This window comes from Crocodylus siamensis, chromosome 2, assembly GCF_052110815.1.
Source record: "Crocodylus siamensis isolate JL-2025a chromosome 2, ASM5211081v1, whole genome shotgun sequence".
In the NCBI taxonomy this organism is placed as follows: domain Eukaryota; kingdom Metazoa; phylum Chordata; order Crocodylia; family Crocodylidae; genus Crocodylus; species Crocodylus siamensis.
Genome location: NC_143396.1, coordinates 195,361,443 through 195,379,889, shown reverse-complemented (window position 1 = coordinate 195,379,889; position 18,447 = coordinate 195,361,443). Strand labels below are relative to the sequence as shown.

The 18,447-nt window shown below is 48.5% G+C and overlaps 1 protein-coding gene and 1 long non-coding RNA gene across 6 annotated transcripts in view; one reads left to right on the top strand and one right to left on the bottom strand.

Annotated features, from left to right (window-relative positions):
* The window catches only part of LOC149871560 (uncharacterized), a 298,900-nt gene that overhangs the window by 21,932 nt on the left and 258,521 nt on the right, over nucleotides 1–18,447 (bottom strand). The gene's annotated exons all lie outside the window — the stretch shown is intronic.
* SYT9 (synaptotagmin 9) overlaps nucleotides 1–18,447 on the top strand; it is a 155,831-nt gene that overhangs the window by 91,502 nt on the left and 45,882 nt on the right. The gene's annotated exons all lie outside the window — the stretch shown is intronic.

Here is an 18,447-nt window from a genome sequence, read left to right as displayed (position 1 = left end):
CAATACTAACCTAAAACTATAAAATAACATCACCAAAAGGTATGGCCCAAGATGTTCAGAAGCAACTGTATTAGATGCCTCCATTTTGGAATGACTATGATTTTCTGCACCGTGGAGGCCAATTTCTGAAATGGGTTAAGGACTCCCACTCTGAAAATTAGGTTCCTTCAAGGTGTCAAACTAAGCATCCAAAACCGTTAGTCTTGGCTGAAAATGCTGATGGTGTGTTGTTCTCTATGTAACCCCATATCTTTTTTGCTTCATTTTGCTGCTGGAAGTCTACCTGGATACCTACTTAGATATCAGAGACATGAGTTTGAGCCCTGCTCTAGAATTGTGCAAAAGGCCATTCCCATTTGACTCCACTGTACATGGATATCTGGTTATTGAGATGGGGAAGTCAAATGTGACAGATGTGACCATGGTCACATCAGTCCCTTGTGTACCTGTTGTCAGCTGAAATTGGCACGCCTTAAGCACACTGGTACAATAAGTCACTATGCTTAGAAGAACCTTTAACCTTTCTAAATCAAGTAGGCTGTAATTTGTTTATGGTAGGGACTGAGTATAAAATTCGTAAAAATTGTAAAAGCACCCAAATAATTCAGGCACCAAGTACATTAAGTTCCACTGAAACTCAGTGAAACTTCAGCTCTTAAGTCACGTAGGCCCTTCAGAAAATTTAACCCTTTCTCCTCTCTTTGTTGTCTGTACTGCAGTAAGTACAACAAGCACTTAAAGAGTTGTATTAGTTCACCTACACATGAACATAAAGGTATAGTAACTTGGACAGTTTGTACAAAATCATGTTGTTTGAATGGACATATTCACTTGCCACCAGAAAGACAGTAAAAATACTTCACTCCCCCTCTCAAGACTGGTGATTTGTTCCCAGTACCTGAATATATAACCTATGAAAAACTTTCCAGGAGGAATAAAAGCTCTTGACTCTTTTTAGGTGCCCACAGCATTAATGCTCTTCTGTCTACATTTAGTACACTCTTGTTAACCTGCATCAGCTTTGCCTTGTGCAATCTTTAAGAAAGTAAAAGCACTCATGAGCTGAAATAGTCTTAAAATTGCCAGCTATAGAAGCCTAAATATAATGCAGAGACACAAGTACATGTGCCAGGATACAAGTGTTATGGAAACAGAATTGCTGTCACACTCCACAAAATCACATTTTCACCTGCTCATGCTGAAAACACCTGGAACTTGTTGGTGATGCATTTCATTGCAATGTCTGCAGTTCCCAGGTTAGTTTTCTCTCTTCTTCTCCCACTCTCTCCCCATAACTTCCTCATAGTCTTTAGCTTTATTTTAAAGCTTCTTTTATTGATGGTGTTCAAGTACATTTAGTGCAATATGGGTAAAGCAGCAGCTCTGGAGGTAGAAGCTTTCTGTTTATCCATAAGGGAGATAAATCACACACAATAGCAGCATGGATTCTTTTGCTTTCATATACCTAAGATTTCATGCCTTAATCTTGACATGGGGGAACCCTTGCTGAGAACAACAGACCTTTGCCTTTCAGTTAATATTAACAGCCAAAATACCAGTCTTGACTGAGTTATATCAGTGTGCTTTTGTTGCAAAAAAGGCCAACGGTATTGTATTAACAGGAGAGTCACTTGCAAAACTAGGAAACTGATCCTTCCGCTCTATTGATCACTGGTGAGGCCTCACCTAGAATACTGTCCAATTTGGAGCCCCAGTCCTTCAAGAAGGATGTAGACTGGAAAGAGTCTAGCACAGAGCATCAAAAGTGATTAGAAACCTGGGAAGCATGTTATATGTGGAAAGATGGAAAGAGCTAGGGTTATTTAATCTTGAGAAGAGAAGAGTGAGGGAGGATTTGATAACGGCCTTCAGATACCTAAGGGACAATTATAGAGATGAAGACGGGCTTTTTTCTGTGACTGAAGGGGTCAGGTCTAGGAACAAAGGACTGAAGCTGCAGCAAAGGAAATTTAGATTGGCGATTAGGAGGAACTTTCTGGCTATGAGGTGATCAAGCATTGGAAAAAGGTACCTACAGAAGTTGTGTAATATCTGGACATTTTCAAGAGCACGTTGGACAGACATGTGGCTGGGATAGTTTAATCAGGGAAGGTCCTGCCTTGAGTGGGAGGGTGGACTAGATGACATTGTGAGTTCCCTTCCAGTGCTACTTTCCTGTCATTGTAGCATGAGAATCCTTATGCTGATTTTCTCTGCCTTTTAGACAAGTGAGAAATTAACCCATTGCTTGTCAACTATGATGGATGGCAGTTCCATAAATACTGCCATTTGTTCAGGAGATTTTGCTATCATATACTTGGGTATATTAAGTAGCAGGTTAATTGTTTGTAGCAATCAGATGTAAAATTATAAATAGGGGCTGTTAGAAGAAGGAAAAAAATCTCCTAATTGAGATAAGAAGGTTCTTTGTGCCATGGCAGTGATGAAATTCTTCAGTCTCGTTATTAACACTTTTGGAGTGAGACTCTCTCCTTGTCTTTAATTTTAATTTCACTCACACTCCTCCTTCCTACCTTTTGCTATTTTGATTCCTTTCACATTTCATCACAGATAAGTTGTCCCTTTAATGTTTTGTGATCTTATTGCTGTGGCAATGAATATTTGTTCATCTGATTATTTTGCCTTTTAACAGGCGTGATCTGATAGAAGTAACTCCAGTTTATCTGACTACTTTTTTTCTTCCACCGACTTTATTGAAGCTTTGCTTGTTTATTCCACTGTATATTATTTGGTTATCTTGTAATTAAGTACCCACCTTTTAACACAGCTGTTCATTAAGAATCTTAAGTTACTTTCCCTGGCTTTGATTGTTCTTCTTTGAAATGCAGAGGTCTTATCTATATGAACCACTTAAACCTGTTACTTAAAAAGTAAATGAAATTCTGATAGGAATTGTTTAGTATAGCTAAAAGTGGTAATTCTGTCTAATAAACTACACATTGTTAAATTTAATTGTGTTTACAATTAAGAAAAGCCTCTTGCTGAAATGATAACAGAGTTGTTGTTAAGCTGTAATGATTCCTCTTTCTCAAATTTTCAGTGGATGCCACATTTAATTTTGGCATGCCACTGATACTGTTGCTTAGAGGGTTCTGCATTTTGCAGTGTTATGAGCCAATTTTGGATAGATCAGTGATGACCTCTATTAATAAAAAAGCAACAAAATTTCACAGATAATAGAATAAATCTGTTGGTCCTTCAAGAAAAAAATTGCTTGTTGCCAGGAAGCATAAAAGATGGAGACTAGTTTTTGGGACAAAAGAAGGATAGTTGGAGAGAGAGACAGAGAGAAAGGGACTGTCCAAAGAAAACCAAATAAAGGAGCAATATAAATTTAGAAAAAAAAACCCAATCTTCTCCTTCCTTTACAAAAATATATAGAATTACATGAAAGATGCTTATTCAAAAGCGAAAAAAGCATTTTCGTTATTATGTGAAAAAAATATTATCTGTATATTTTGGGAGCAAATTGCAGAAATTGAATCATTATAATAGCATCATTTTGACCCCAAATGAGAAATGGGGTCCCTTTAATCACTAGAGGGACACAAGATATGAAAAAACTTTAACTGTGAAACTTGCCTTAAGTATGGCTCTATAACCAAGGTAACATTTCTCCAGTGATCAAAACTGAACTGAAAAAGGGAGAGAAAGAGAAGGAGCTTATCAAGAACCATCAAGCTAGGCCAAATATTTACAGTGAATGCATTTTACATTACCTGCTTTCAAGAATTCAGAATATATAAGAGCTCAAATACACCACTTTTTCAAAACTGTTATCTTCCAAAATAAAACATGGTGAATTTTCATGAATAAGTTTCTTCCCTATTGGAAGCCAGGATCAAGGCTAGGACCCAGCCCCCGCTTCCTATTAACCTCAAGGAGATGCACGTTCTTCTTCCTGACCCCATGTAGCTCCTCTCTTGGCTGGCCTACCAGATTCAAAAGGAGGTGCGGAAAGAAAAATGGCTGATGATTAATTTTTGTCCTGGGGGTCAGAGCACTGTGCTGGGAAACTAGAAAGATGCATGTTCAAACCCCACCTTAGTAAGGTAAGGGGCCTAGAATATAGGTCTCTTTCTGCCCTGATCCTTGGGTAAAAACATGGGAGGGCCATCCAGCTCCATTTAAAACCCATGAGGGCTTTCCTAGATACAATTCTGTACCTTACATGTGCCCAAGACACGCACATTTAGAATTACTTACCTGCCTAGCCAGACCACAGCCTTTCACTCATGCTTAGCAGCCATGCAGACACTGTACAACTCATACTGCCCATGGAACAGGATTGCAAACTGTGTGTTAGTGCCAAAATGGCAGTTATACAGCAGGGTAGTTGCCATTTGGGTGCATAAAGTAAAATAGGTTTCTGTTCTTTATGTTTGTAAAAGCAATATGTCTTTATTAGCTCTTCCATAGAATCTGTATTAGAACCAATTACAAAGGAAATCTTTAGAGGATTCCTAATGTAAGTATTATGACTATATCCGTAACCACTTACAAGAGGTGTACATAGAGATTGAAAAGGACATCTCTACTACTGCCTCTCTCTCCATCTCCCTCAATGCTACCCAAGTATTTAGTTTCTAGTGTTTAGTAGTCTTTTCAAAGTTATCTGATAAAAATTAGTCTCCCATAAATGGCATAAAGGTAGGCTGTGCTTTAATCAATGCAGATAGCAAGCACAGAGAAAGCAATTCAACACTATGGAAAGGTGAAGGACTGTCACAAGTGGACAGCTTTCTTTATATCCAGGTTTAAGTGGCATGACTGTCAAAGCATAATCCTTTTTTTCAACAGAGCCCTGCCATTCTATTAGAAGTCATACTTAATTAAAGAGTAATTGCTTTCAATCCCTGGTGTGAACAGATAATTCTGTCTTCATGCTTCCTTATTTTTTAGCAGAGAGTAGTTAGGAAGCAGAGCACTGTATAATGTTTTTGGGAGTCATCTATCCTAAGTCAAGGTGGAGGGAAAAGTCACTGTACATGTCTACCTACAAGTTTAGTTTAAGTTGATATCTTCATTCTAGCTCACTGGCAACAGATATTAATAAATAATACATTATAAATGGAATATTTTAATTATTTTTAACAATTTCCTCTTTAACACGTTTTTCTCAGCTCTATTTGAAATCTTCATAATTAATAGGATACTGAGAAAAAACTTTCTTCCACCTCGTACTACAGAGGAAGTGAGAAAGAACTGACAACGAACAACATGTACCTGACTGCAACAGAAATAGATACAAAGCTAGAGGATGGTTTTTCTGCTTGATTTGAACAAATTTCAGTCTTCTCAGGGATAATGAACTCTTTGACTTACTCAAATGTAGCCCTCACTCCTTATGACAGAGCTGAATTTAGCCATCAAGCCATAAGTATTTATTTTATCCTCTCTTAACATCTGTTTTACCCCTATTGAGAGTTTTCTTTTAAGGTATATAAGGAAAGTCAGGTAGGCTGGTAGACTGCTTTCTGTTATAAGATACTGAGTGCCATGGTATTTCACAAAAATTTGAGGTACTTCTGTACCCCAAGTTTCAGCCAGAAGTATATATTCATTAATACTTGTCTCAGTATTAGGATTTAGACCTTCCATCTCTCACTTTGCAAAACTGTTTCTAATTCTTTCAGATATCACTGTTGGGAATTTATACCCCAAATGAGCAGCTGTTGCCTATCTGGCCCCTTGTATTGTCTTTTTGTCTTTACCTAAGATCAAAACCTTTATCCTTCCCATCTGAAATGTTCTTTACAAGGAAACAGCTGTTCTCCAAACATCTCTTCCAAAATAGAACACTTAACATTTCAAAGTTTTCCCTTTAGCTTGTCAACATTTCTAAAGCATTACAGTCCTGTCTACAAAGACAAATATTTGAGACTGGCTTCAGTGCTAAAAGCATTCTCCTTTAAAAAGGTTTAGTATTATGAAATCATTTAATTCACCCTCAAGGTGCTTCCATTTTAGAAGCTTTTGAAGTCTGATACCAAAGAATGGAGAGCTGTAAACACTGACATTTGTGGAAGGAGTGCGAGGTACCTTATTTACCTGAATCCAAGATGAGGTTTTCCCCCAATTCAACATGAGGGGGAAAAAAACATTTTGGATTTGAGTACAAAGGGGGGGGGGGCGCATATGGCTGCTGCAGCTTTTGACTTCGGCCGTCAGCCCAGGTTGGGGCCGGAGTCAGAGCCACATCAGCCACCTGCCCCCTGTCTATCGCCCAAAGCCTTTGTGCCCTCTTGCAGCCTCTGCCCCCTCCTCCCATGCCACTTACTGTCAGGCATGGCTCTGGCTTCACTCCCTCCTGCGACACTGGGGCATAGAGCCCGTGGAAGCTCTGACCCCTTTCTGGCCATGTAACAGCAGTGTCAGCAGCTTTGGCCCCTCTCCCTGAGCCCCAGGGAGAGAAAGGAGATGAAGTTGGTCTGATAATAAGCAGCAGAAAGGGAGAGGAAGGAAGCTGGGGGGGGAGGCAATGAGGGCAGAAGCTGCAGGAGGCTGAGGGTGGGGAGAGGCTGGGGTAGCAGGCAGGGAGTACAAGTGGCAGGGGTGTAAGAAATGCAGGGGGCAGGCTGCAGCAGGGACAAGTGGGTTGTAAGGGGGCCACCTGTCTCCCAACACAGTATGTCTCCCTGCCAGTGCTTTTCCTTCTGTAGCAGTACAGGAAACAGATTTAAGATGACCCTCTGTTAATTAGATTCTATACATGGAAAATTATAACAGAATTATACATTTTCCATATACAGAACCTAATTATCGGGGGGTCACCTTAAATTTGAAGTCATCTTGAATTCAGGTAAAAACATTATTTGCAAGGAACAAGAAGAATTTATCCCTTCCCAAATCTCACTAGTAAAGTCATGAAAATGTCACACACTATCAGATATAAATCATTAGAATAATGAAATACAATGGTTTTCACTAGCTTTAAAGTTTTCTTTCTTTTTCCCTTAAGTGAAAATCAAAACAATCAAAGGAGACATTGGAAAATGGAGATATAAAGTGTTTGTTTTGGGTTTTTCTTTTTCGGTGGGGGTAGTGATTATTTGACACACAGAATTGGTACCTTTGGGCAGAAAGGCTGCATGTAACAAATACAATAATTCAAGGAAGTGGCACCTGAAGACTCATGCAACACAGTTTAACTTGTAGTGATGGACCTACCAGCTTTCCTGAATAGTTTTTTGCTGATGTACCCTTCTAATTTCAGCAGTGTGTATGGGCTTCCCATATATTCTCCTTACATCTTGTTTTGTTGAGCAGGTAGCTAAATTGCTCTATTATCTCCCTTGGTTTCAGAATTCACCATTCCAAATTATTTTGGTAGAATTACCTTGTAACAATATGCATGACACATGGAAGCAGAATGAATCATACTAGCTTTTCATTCACACCTGTTTTTTAAATTGCATGGCCCTAGTTCAATGGAAGCCACCCCCTTTTTTTTCTTTTAGTTTGTAGCACATACGGATTTATTTTCAGAATTATGAATAATCAATTAGGTCCCCAGTTCAGCAAAGGACTTAGGATAGTTACAGAGATTACACATAAATTATATGGCTATGGATAGACATTCAAAAAGCCCAAGCCTGAATTGATTCAGTCTTTGCAGGTTAGTCTAACCTGCAGAGAATTAACTGGTTTGCAAGTGGATAGATGTTCAGTACATGCCTGCAGTGGCTCAAGCCAGAAGCCTAGGGGCATGGGAGCAGCCCTCCCTTCCACAGGGAAGCTGAGTTGAGGGCAGAGTGTGGCCAAGCCCATGCAGGCCCACCTCAGCGGCTCCCTGGCAGCTGGGAGCAATCCGGGCACACAGGGCTGCTGTGCCTCAGAGGGGAACTCTTCCCTTCCTCCCTCTCCCCCACCACAGCAGGGCCAGGAGGGGGGCCCTCTTCAGTGCTGGGAGGGGCTCTTCCCCCTCCTCCTCCTCCCCTGTGGTGGGGAGGGGAGGGGGTCTCTGTGAGGCTGCCTGGCCCCAGTGGGGGACTCTTCCCCCTACTTATCCCCCATTGCTGCAGGGTGGCAAGGCGGGGCTCTGTGGGCTACTGCCTAGCCCACTCCTCCCTAACCATGGCACAGGGAGGTGCTGTTCCATGCTGGGTGGAGCTCTTCCCCTCACCCTCTTTCTCCCCCTAGAGGGCCAGTGGGAGGTCAGAGCTCAGCTGGGCAGGGTGTGGGTGTGTGGGGTGAGAGGGAGGGTGGGGGGTGTAGGGACACACTCCCCCCGTGGCATGCAGCCTCCACTGCCTGGCAGCAGCAGCAAGCAGGTAGGTCAGGGTGCTCATGCCCAGTACAGGCACAACTCCAGCCAGCGCTGCACTGGGGGAGGAAGTGGAACCTGCCTTGTTCCTAAGGCTCTGCTCCCTGAGCCTGAGCCTGCAGCTCCAGCCTTTGCAGTGGGGTAAGCACTACACTGGATCCAACTGCTCCCCAGTCCCTGCTGTGCAGGGCCCCACACTCTGCCGGGAGTGGAGGGAGCCCCGCCCCCTGCTTCCCTACAGAATCCAGCGCGGGGCTTCCCCATTCGAGAGCAGAGCTGCAGGCACAGCGCAGAGCCACGATAGAGGCAGCCAGTGCTGCACTGGAGGCAAGGAGCACAGTCCTGTGCAGCCTATCCATGTGGCTCCATGCCATGCCTGCACCTTTGCATTTGTATGGGGAAGCCTTGCACTGGACTCTGTGGGGAAGAAGAGGGTGGGGCTCCCTCCACTCCCACCAGAGTGCAGGGCTATGAACAGCGGAGACTGGGGAAAACAGCTGGCTCCAGCATGGGAGTTCCCCTACTGCAAGGAGCTGCAGGCTGAGGCTTAGGAACCAGAGTCACGGGAGTAAGGCAGGCTCTGCTCCCTCTCCCCATGCAGTGCTGGCCAGAGCCGCGCCTGTGCCTGGCAGAAGCACCCTTATCTCCCCACCTGCTGCTGCTGCGAGGCAGCAGGGGCCGAACACCACGGGGGGAGTGTGTGGGGGTTCCTATACCCCCCCACCCTCCCTCACATCCCACACCCTGTCCAGCTGAGCTCTGTGCTCCTGCTGCCCCTCTGGGGGAGCAGGAGGAGGGCAAAGAGCTCCCCCCAGCATGAAAAAGAGCCTCCCTCTGCCCCCCCCCCACCGCTCTGGGGTCAGGCAGCATTGCATGGAGCCCCCCCCCCCAAGCCCTGCAGCAGCAAGGGGGGAGGAGGATGAGGGGGAAGTGTCCCCCACAGCATGGAACAGAGGCCCCCCCGCAACCCTGTGGGACAACCTACCCAGTATGGCCCCATTAAGGTGAAGGGGAAAGAGAGAAGGGTTAATTTCTCCCTCCCTTCCTTCCCTGCAGACTGGGTCTGCCAGCTCTAGGGCCACCACTGCAGCCCCCTCCCCTCTGCTCCCCATCAGACAGGCTGACTGTAGCTGCAGTGGGGGAAGGAGGGAAAAATTAACCTCCTCCCTACCCACTTTGCCTTAACAAAGCCATGCTGGCCAGTGTTTCTCCTAGGGCCAATCCCTGCTCTAGCTAGAGAGCAGAGAGCCCCACCCAGAGAGCTGGGTTGCTGAGGGTGTCTGGTTTATCGTAAACCAGCAAGGGGTCTGGGACAGACATTGCATAAACCTGTTTGAGCCAAATCAGTTAAATCTCATATTACATTCAACCAGGTTTACCTCTAACCAGTTTGGGCCATTTTGAAACTCGTTTATGTGCACTGAACATCTGTTCTGTTACAGGTTTAAGACAGTCATGGAGTGGGGGCAGGGCTGCTTTTCCCCATGCTCAGCACCAGCTTGTAACCCACCCCCGCTGTCAGTCTGGGCCCCGCGCCAGCTCTGTGTCTGGGCTCATGTGTCGGGGCTGCGCCGTGGCGGGAACAGCTGATCGGCATGGAGGAAAGCAGCCCCCTCACTTACCATGCCAGATAGTGTTTGCTGCTACTGCTTGCCCAGAGCTCGTGTGGTGGGCAGCCCAGAGGCGGTGGTGGCAAACACTGCCCGATGCCAGCAAGCAGGAGGCGCCACTTCCTCTGCACTGAGCAGCTGCTCCTGCCGCAGCACAACCCTGATGGGTGAGCCCAGATCTGGCGCAGGACCCAGGCTGGCAGCAGGGACAGGTTACAAGATGGTGCTGAGCACAGGGAAAAGCAGCCCCTTGCCCGCCCTGTGGCTGGCGCCTCATGCTGCAGCTGCTTGCAGCCCATGTGGGGCTGCCTGTGCCTGTACGGACAGCCCCGCATGGACTGCGAGTGGCTGCAGCAGGGAGCATCAGCCACGGGGTGGGGGAAGAGCTGTTTTTCCCCAAGCTCAACTTTTCCCTGGGGTCCTCCCTTACCATTCTCCACCACCTTACCTGAGTTTCCGGCACAATACAGCCACATAGTCCCAGGCCAGAAGCCCCTGCTGGGGCTTCCAGCTGGGGGGGGGGGCCAGGCAGGCCCTGTTGTTGCAGGAGCCCACCAGGGCTTCTCCTGGGTTGTACTGCCCCTGGCTCCTGTTATTTTTGACAGGAACCAAGGGCAGATAAATATTAATTTTCTAAATTTTTGGGGGGCCCCACAAGCCAGATAGAATGGCTTTGTGGGCTGGATGCGGCCCACGGACCGTATTTTGCCCACCCCTGCTACGAGTGATTGGAAACCAGTGTAAACCTGTAACAGAACTGATTCAGCTTGTGCAGAATTCTGAAGTTCAGCAGACATAGACCAGTTTTAAAATGGCAGTGCCTAGTCTAAGATAGACCTGGATGGATGTAATATCAGATTTAATCAGTTTAGGTTAGGCTGGTCTATTGAACTTCTGTCCTAGATCCCCTCCTGACTCAGATCCCCTTCCCCCAGCATCTCAGGCTGCTTTGCAGGTCACCACTAACCCCTCCGTACAGGTAAGGTAGGTTGGCTCACAAGTGCTTGTCTGCTCTGGCTGAACGCAGGCCTGGCCCAGCCCCTGGGGTGTCACAGAGGTAGGAGCTGGGACTGAGAGCCATGCAGTAGTGGGGGGCAGGTAAAGAGCAGAGCCTCCCTGCTACATGGCCCTACCCAGCTGTGCTTGCTTGGGTCTGGGGGTGGCTGGGGCCGGGGTCAGGCTTACAGGGTGGGGGCCTTCAGTCCCACACCCCTCTGCCTCCCATCAGTGCTGCCCAGCTTGACTAACACTGGGAGGTATGAGCTGGAGCTGAGAGCAGCACAGGGCTGCTACCCAAGCTGGGTAACCCTGGGTGGGGGTGGGGGTGGGGGAACTGGAGTGGAAGCTCTTGCTCCATGGGCCCAGCCCAGCCCTCCAGACTCAAGTAAGCACAGCAGGGGCGGGGGAGGGTGACACAGCAGGGGATCTCCACTCCACCAAACACTGCCCTGCTTGACTGTCAGAGAAAGGGCAGGAGCTAGAGCTGAGCCATGTAGTGTTCGGGGGAGTGGAGGGCCCTGCTCCATGGGCCCAGTCCTGGCCCACCCCAGACATGAGCAAGCACAGTTGGGGTGTACCTGCACAGCAGGGGACCTCCACTCCTCATGCTGCCTGGCTCTGCCGACAGCCCCGGCTCCTGCCTGCCTGTGTGGGCCGAGCTGGGAAACAGCAGGAGGGCAGGAGCGGAGGCCCCCACCACTCTGGCCCAGCCCTGACCCCCAAGCAAACAAAGCTGGAGGTGGTGCCCCTTCCCTACAGCAGCTGACACCCAGGGTAGTCACACCATGAGGCATGTGGGAGTGCCCCCGCCTTCTGGCTGTGTCCAGCGCAGTCATCTGCATACCCCTCACCAAACGGCAAATGTGTTCCGTTCACTCCTAATCCAATCTACGCAGTTTAGAGAAACTCTCATAGATTGGATCGATTCTGCCTTAGGCTTTTGGAATATCTGTAGCTAGCCTTAGAGTTCTCAAATCCCCTGCTAAAGCCCATGGGATTTAAGCAAGTGCTGAAGTGCTTTGTTGAACAGGCATTCTTGGCCAATACAGAATAATTTCCTAACAAAATATTAACTTGATCAGTGACATTACCCTGTGTTCGACAAATGTACTCAGACAAGTAAAGACAATATTCAGCTCTTTGACTTTGAAGGAGGATTTCAGTTCTGATACTCTACTAAACCTGCAGACCATGCACATGACAAGGGAGATTTTGTATTTGGTGAGAAAGCCAACTTTTAGAGCCAAGATCTATCCCATGGGTCTCAAAAAGGGAAAGCTGCTTTTGTTGTATAAAGGACAGTGTGGTCAATGTAAATTACGTGTGTTACTCTAGGCCCTTGGACAGACATTATTTTTATAGTACTACAGAAGGAAGTGTGCATGCATTGTAGTGCTACAAAGATGATGGACCTTCCACAAAAATGGCTGATTGACCACAGGAACTTCTTTGGAGTACTACCTTCTGTAGGTCTACAAGTACTGCATACCATTACATTTAGGGTGCTTACACAAGTGATATTTTCCACATGACTGGGCCCCTGAAAGCTCTCTACAGCCATGACTTATCACATGTGCATGCCTGCAGAGTGCTTTTAAAATGGGCAGTCACATGAAAAATTAACTCTGGTCAAATGAAGTCTAACCCTAGTCTAACGATCAAGATGCTGTAAAGCAGTGTGCCTTAGGGAACTTGTGTTCCCTTTTGAACAGTGACAGGGATGGGCTGATGCTTGTGTATAAAACTTATCCTCCACCTCAGCCTACTGCTCCCTTCCCCTACCCATGCCCAGGCCTCTTGACAGCAGCAGCACAGAACTTCTGGGTGCTTTTGAACAGCCAGAGCTGGGAGGCAGGGGGATGCAATGGAGCTGCCTCCCCTCCAGGGCTCAGCCCAGATTCTCCCAATACTTCAGCCAGGGTAGCTGGGGGTGGGGGAGACCACAAGGCTCTATTTCACCCCTGCCAGGTCTGGCTATTCAAATGCAGCCAGCAGCTCTGTGGTAGCTACTCCCTCCCCTTCTCCTGCTGACAGCCCCACAGCTGGGGTGGGGAGTCCAGGCTGGGGAAATGAGTGTTTTGGCAGCCTCCTTGGGTGATGCAGGCAGACTCCAGCCCCCCCACCCAACCCAACAAGCAATGAGTTGGGTCGGCAGGCACAGGAACTCTAAGTCATGGCACTTTATATAAAGCGCCATGAATTACAATGAGGCCTTGAATGTCTGTAGCCACCCATAGTGCTACAGTGGGTGTCCTTAGCCCCCCAGCATGCCAGAGTGCTCTGCTTTCCTTCCCTCTGCCTCCTGAGGCACTGCTGCCCTGCTCTGCTGAACAGCTGAAAGCATAGTAAAGCAGTAGTAATAGTAAGGCTCTGTAATAACCACTTCAGGGAGCATAGCTGCACCTGCTGATTGGCCGCTGAATAGTTGATTAGGCTGTGCTGGTGGCAGCAGCTGACCAGGCAGTGAACATTGCTCAATCTGCTCTTGGGGCTGCAGGTGACTTTCAGGCAATTCAATCATGGGCTCACTGACAGGCTTCCCTGGGGATTTAAGGAGCTGCCCCTATCACTCCCTGGTTGGTAGGCATGCTTTTAAGGGGCTTTGTAGCTTTCTAGTCAAGAGGCTCTGCATGTGTGCATACCCCAGTAGCTCTGTATATTTGCAGCCCTACAAAGTGTTAAGACACTCTCTAGTGCTACAAATGAATGTGTGTCCAAGGGCTAAGGCATTAATCATGTTTGCTCTTAAACTATATATACATCAAAAGCACACATCACCATTGATTTCCAAGGCCCTTTGCACATGTGATGAAGGGCCCTTGTACACATGATGAAATTGCCCCTTTTAGCAGTTTAATTGACCTTTTTAGCAATTTAATTGCATCACACTGTACATATGCGATGGCATATTGCGATCAGATTTTATCACAGTACACGTGCAGTGGCATATTTTGATATAACTGACTTTTTTATGTAGCAGAGTAAAACACCGATGTATTTTAGTTTGCTACATAACAAATTACAGTGATATATTTGGAGATGATGGCAGGGACAGGCCATGGGGCGCTGGAAGCCCAGGTGTGTTTGCGGAAGCTTGGGCTTGGTGGGCTTTCAGTGCCCCACACACTGTCCCCGCCACCTTCTCCAGCTACCAGCACACCCAGCCTTCCCGCACTGCCCCAGGGGCAAGCCAGCCCATTCCCAGGTGGTGGGAACGCAGCAGGGATGATGCACAGGGCACTGGAAGCTTGCCAAGCCTGAGCTTTCCTGAGCACGCCCAGGTTTCCAGCGCCCTGTGCACTGTTGAATTGGGCCAGATGCTGCCTGCAAGCTGGGGCAGCACCTGCACAGCTAGCACCCTGCCTGGGTGGCCCTGGGTGGTGCTGCTGTTGCTGCAGAGGGAATCACTGAGCCCCGCACAGCTCAGGGGCTATATAACCCAGCAGCAGCTCGCATGGGCAGGCTCCATGCAGAAAAAAAAAGCTGCAAGGGGCTCATTTTTGTTTTTTTCCAGCAGAGCCTGCCTGCATCTCCCATGGCTAGGGAGTGAGCTGCCAGTGGGCCAAGTGGCCCCTGAGCTGCAGGGAACCCTGGTGCTTCACTCCACAGTGGCAGCACCCCCCACGCAGTATCTGCCCCTTAGCACCCTGCCCAGGCGGTCCCAGAGGGCACTGTCTCCGCAGAGGGAAGTGCTGGTCCCTCCCACATCTCAGGGGCCACTCAGTCCTCTGTCAGCTTGCCCCCACAACCACGGGAGATACAGGCAGGCTCTGAGAGACAAAACAAAAAACCAGGCTTCTCACCACTTTTTTTTTCTTAGCAGAGCCTGCTCACATGAGCTGCCACCACGTGGTATAGCTTACTGGGGGGGGTCAGTGCTTCCCTCCATGGCAGCGGTGACCCTGGAACCACTTGGCTGGGCTGCTAGTGGGTGGGTGCCACCCAGGGGTTGCTGCCACTATGGAGGGAATTACGGTCCCCCTCCCCCCCTGCAACATAGGGCCTGCTGGCAGTCCACCCCCTGGCCACGAGAGAGACAGGCAGGGCCCAGGGCAAAGAAAAATTAAAAAAGGATTGGGCCCCTTGGCACTTCCCACCAACACACTTTGGCAGATCTCCTGCGGTGGGATGCTGGGGGGTGTGAGATGATGGGGGCCATTACTGTTCCATCACAATGACAGAAGTCCCTAAATTGAAATGGTGGGTTTTTAATCGACACAATTCAGAATCTACTGTTTAAAACCCTACCATTTCAGTTTAGGCCAGGGGTGGGCAAAATACAGCCCATGGGCTGAATTTGGCCCACGAGGCTATTCTATCTGGCCCACGGGCCCCCTAAAAAATTTAGAAAATTAATATTGATCTGTGCTTGGTTTCTGTAAAAAAATTACAGGAACCAAGAGCAGTAGGGCCCAGGAGAAGCCCAGGCAGGCTCCCACGACAACAGGGTCCCTTGGAAGCTGCAGCAGGGGTTTCTGGCCTGGGACCACATGACTGCCTCAGGTAAGGGTGGGGGTGGGCAGGGGAGGTCCCCAGTCAGGGAAGGAGCCCAGGGAAAAGTGCTCAGGGAAAAGCTGAGCATGGGGGTGGAAAGCGGCCCCTCGCCTGCCCCATGGCTGGCGCCCCGCACTGGGGCTGCCTGTACCTGCTCCGAACAGCCTTGCATGGGCTGCAAGCGGCTGCAGCAGGGAGTGTGGTCACAGGACAGAGGAAGGGCCACTTTCCCCCACCCCTGCCACCACGCTCAGCTTCCCTGCTCCTTCCTGGCACAGAGGAAAGCAGCCCCTCCCCAGCCCCGTGGCCAGTGCTCCCTGCTGCAGCTGCTCAGGACTGTCTGGAGCAGGTACAAGCAGCCCCACACAGGCTGCAAGCGGCTGTGGTGCAGGGTGCCAGGCATGGGGCAGGGAGGGGCTGCTTTCCCCCCCCCCGCCATGCTCAGCACCACCTTCTAACCCAGCCCCACTGCCAGCCTGGGCCCTGCGCTGGCTCCAGGCTCACCCATTGGAGCTGCACATGGTGACAGCAGCTGCGGCCCCCCTACTTGCTGCTCTTGGCAGTGTTTGCCACCGCTACCCCTGGACTGCCCAGCATATGAGCTCCAGGCAGACAGGAACAGCCAACACTGCCCGTTGCAGCAAGTGGGGCGGGGGAGGCTACAGCTGCTGCCTCTGCACACAGCCCCAGTGGGTGAACCTGGAGCCAGTACGGGGCCCAGGCTGGCAGCAGGGCCAGGTTACAAGGTGGTGCTGAGCACGGGGGCAGGGAAGCAGCCCCTTACTTGCCCCATGGCCAACACCCCGCACTGCAGCCACTTGCAGCCCATGTGGGCTGCAGCACCTGCAGCAGGGAGCACCAGCCATGGGGCAGACGAGGGGCCACTTTTCCCTGCACTCAGCACCAGCTTCTACTCTGCTGGTAAGATGGGGGTTGGGGCTGTGCGCTGCCCCCTGCCTGTACCACAGGGCTGGCGGGCACTGGGAGTGAGTGGGCGGGGAGCCAGCAAGAGCACGGGGCCCTCACCAGTGTCCTTGTGATGTAGGCAGGGCCTACAGCAGGGTGGCAGGAGCGTGAGGTCCCAGCAGACAGGGGCTCTATGGAGCCGGGCTAGCTCCCCGCTCTCCCTGTTGGTGCAGCCCAGCCCAGCTCCACAGTCCCCTGTCAGCCTGTGGCCTGCTTTGGGCCCCATCAGTGGTGGCCCTGAGATATTGGTTCCAAGACATTGGGACATTGTTCCCAAGATGGTGACCAAGGGTAAGGTACCTGTCAGGGGGCATGGCTACCCATGCAGCCCTCAACAGCCTGCCAAAACCGGGTAAGTGGCCCAAAATAATTGCCCGCCCCTTGTTTAGGGAGAACTAAGCTTCTGGCATGTGTACAAGCGCCCCATGCTTAAGCTTTCTCAGCTGACCACGTGGCATTATGGAAATCTCTGCTCTTCCAGTCTGTGGAGTTTTTGTCAGTGTATTGCAATGACCAGCCTGTGAAAGGAAAACGCTTATGGGATAGGGATGATATAAATAGGGGAAAACCTGTGGTAGAGGTAAGGATAAGCAAGAAGACATGCAAAATTAAAAGCACTTCAAAGCAAAGAAGAGCTAAACAGGGGTCAACTCCCTTACCATCTGCCTCAAGGCAAACATGTACCTACTGCCAGCAACGAGCTGTGCCACAACTCCGCAGACCTCAATGCAATGGCTTGCAGCCTTTCAGCTGCCTGCCACAGGCAACCTGGACTCTGCGCAGGCCCCTGCTGCCTGCCATGGAGCCTGGGCTGCTTGCAGTGGGGAGACTGCAAGCAGTTGCACCAAGGTCTGTAGAGCCCATCTCTTTACTGGCAGTGGGTACATATGTTCCTCAGGGAAGAGAGTGACATAGCCTTGAGGGGCCTGATCTTTGTTGTGGCAGTACACTCCAGACCTTTTTTTGCCATCTGCCCCAAGCCACACATGCCAAGCAAAATGCCTTCACATGCCACACTCTGGCACATGTGCGGGGTGTTGGCTACCCCTGAGATAAACTAACTGTACTTCTATCAAGTTTCAAAAGGCATGGAGATACAGGGCAGGAAATTTGCTTGGTCTCACTGTAACCAAGCAAGTAACCTTGGGTAAGTCACCTAATTTTCTCTGCCTCAGATTTTCATCCCATATAATGGGAATACTACTTCCTTCAAAACCAATTTCACAAGGCTATTAAGAATATTAAATAAATTACAGCCATATTCTACTCCATTATCCATGATGCCACACACAGTGAAACAGAGAAGGCTCTGCAGTGCCGAGAAAGGATGGTTACGGATGCCTTGAACAAACTTCCACATTTTCCATGCTGTGGAAATCTGTTTTTAAACACTTCTGCATATCCTTATTTTTATAGACTGGAGGCAGACACAGGCAGGCTGAGTAAGAAGCAAGGGATTAGGGAATGAGGTCCAGGAATCCATTGTTCTGCTGATCTATTAGCTAAAGTCTCTAAAAGTGTAGGAGACACAAAGCCAGCAAGGGCATTACCCCAAACCAAGTTTTAACTTGGAAAGGAAGAGTGTCATAGGCTCTGTGCAGTCTACTGGGCACTTCACGTCTGCTTTTGATTGTGTGTGGCAGGTGCTCAACTACTAGACTAATAGATCTAAAACACTGGCTAAGGCAAAGACAGTCCCTATACTGATACAGAAGCTACAGCTTTTACTGTTACAGTTCCTTATCTAGCTATGTGTTGAACAAACATGTACATTGCCAGAGTCCCACTACTTCATTTCCTCCAAGTATATGCTTTTTTATTGAAAGCTCTGTTAGAAATTACAGTATAAACTATAGATACTATTCATGTTATGTCATCTGCCTGCTGAATTGCTCATGCTTCTGGGTGTGGCTATTTCATTTCCAAGAACTAGCCACACACAAGAGATGCTTGCTGCTTTGTGCTGAATTTGCTTTAGGGCACCATGATATACATGCTGTTTCAAAATGTACATTATGCTAAACCAGTGCTCTTAGTGATGTTTGTCAGACAAGGGTCTTCCATGTCTAGCATTTTATTGATAATAAGATG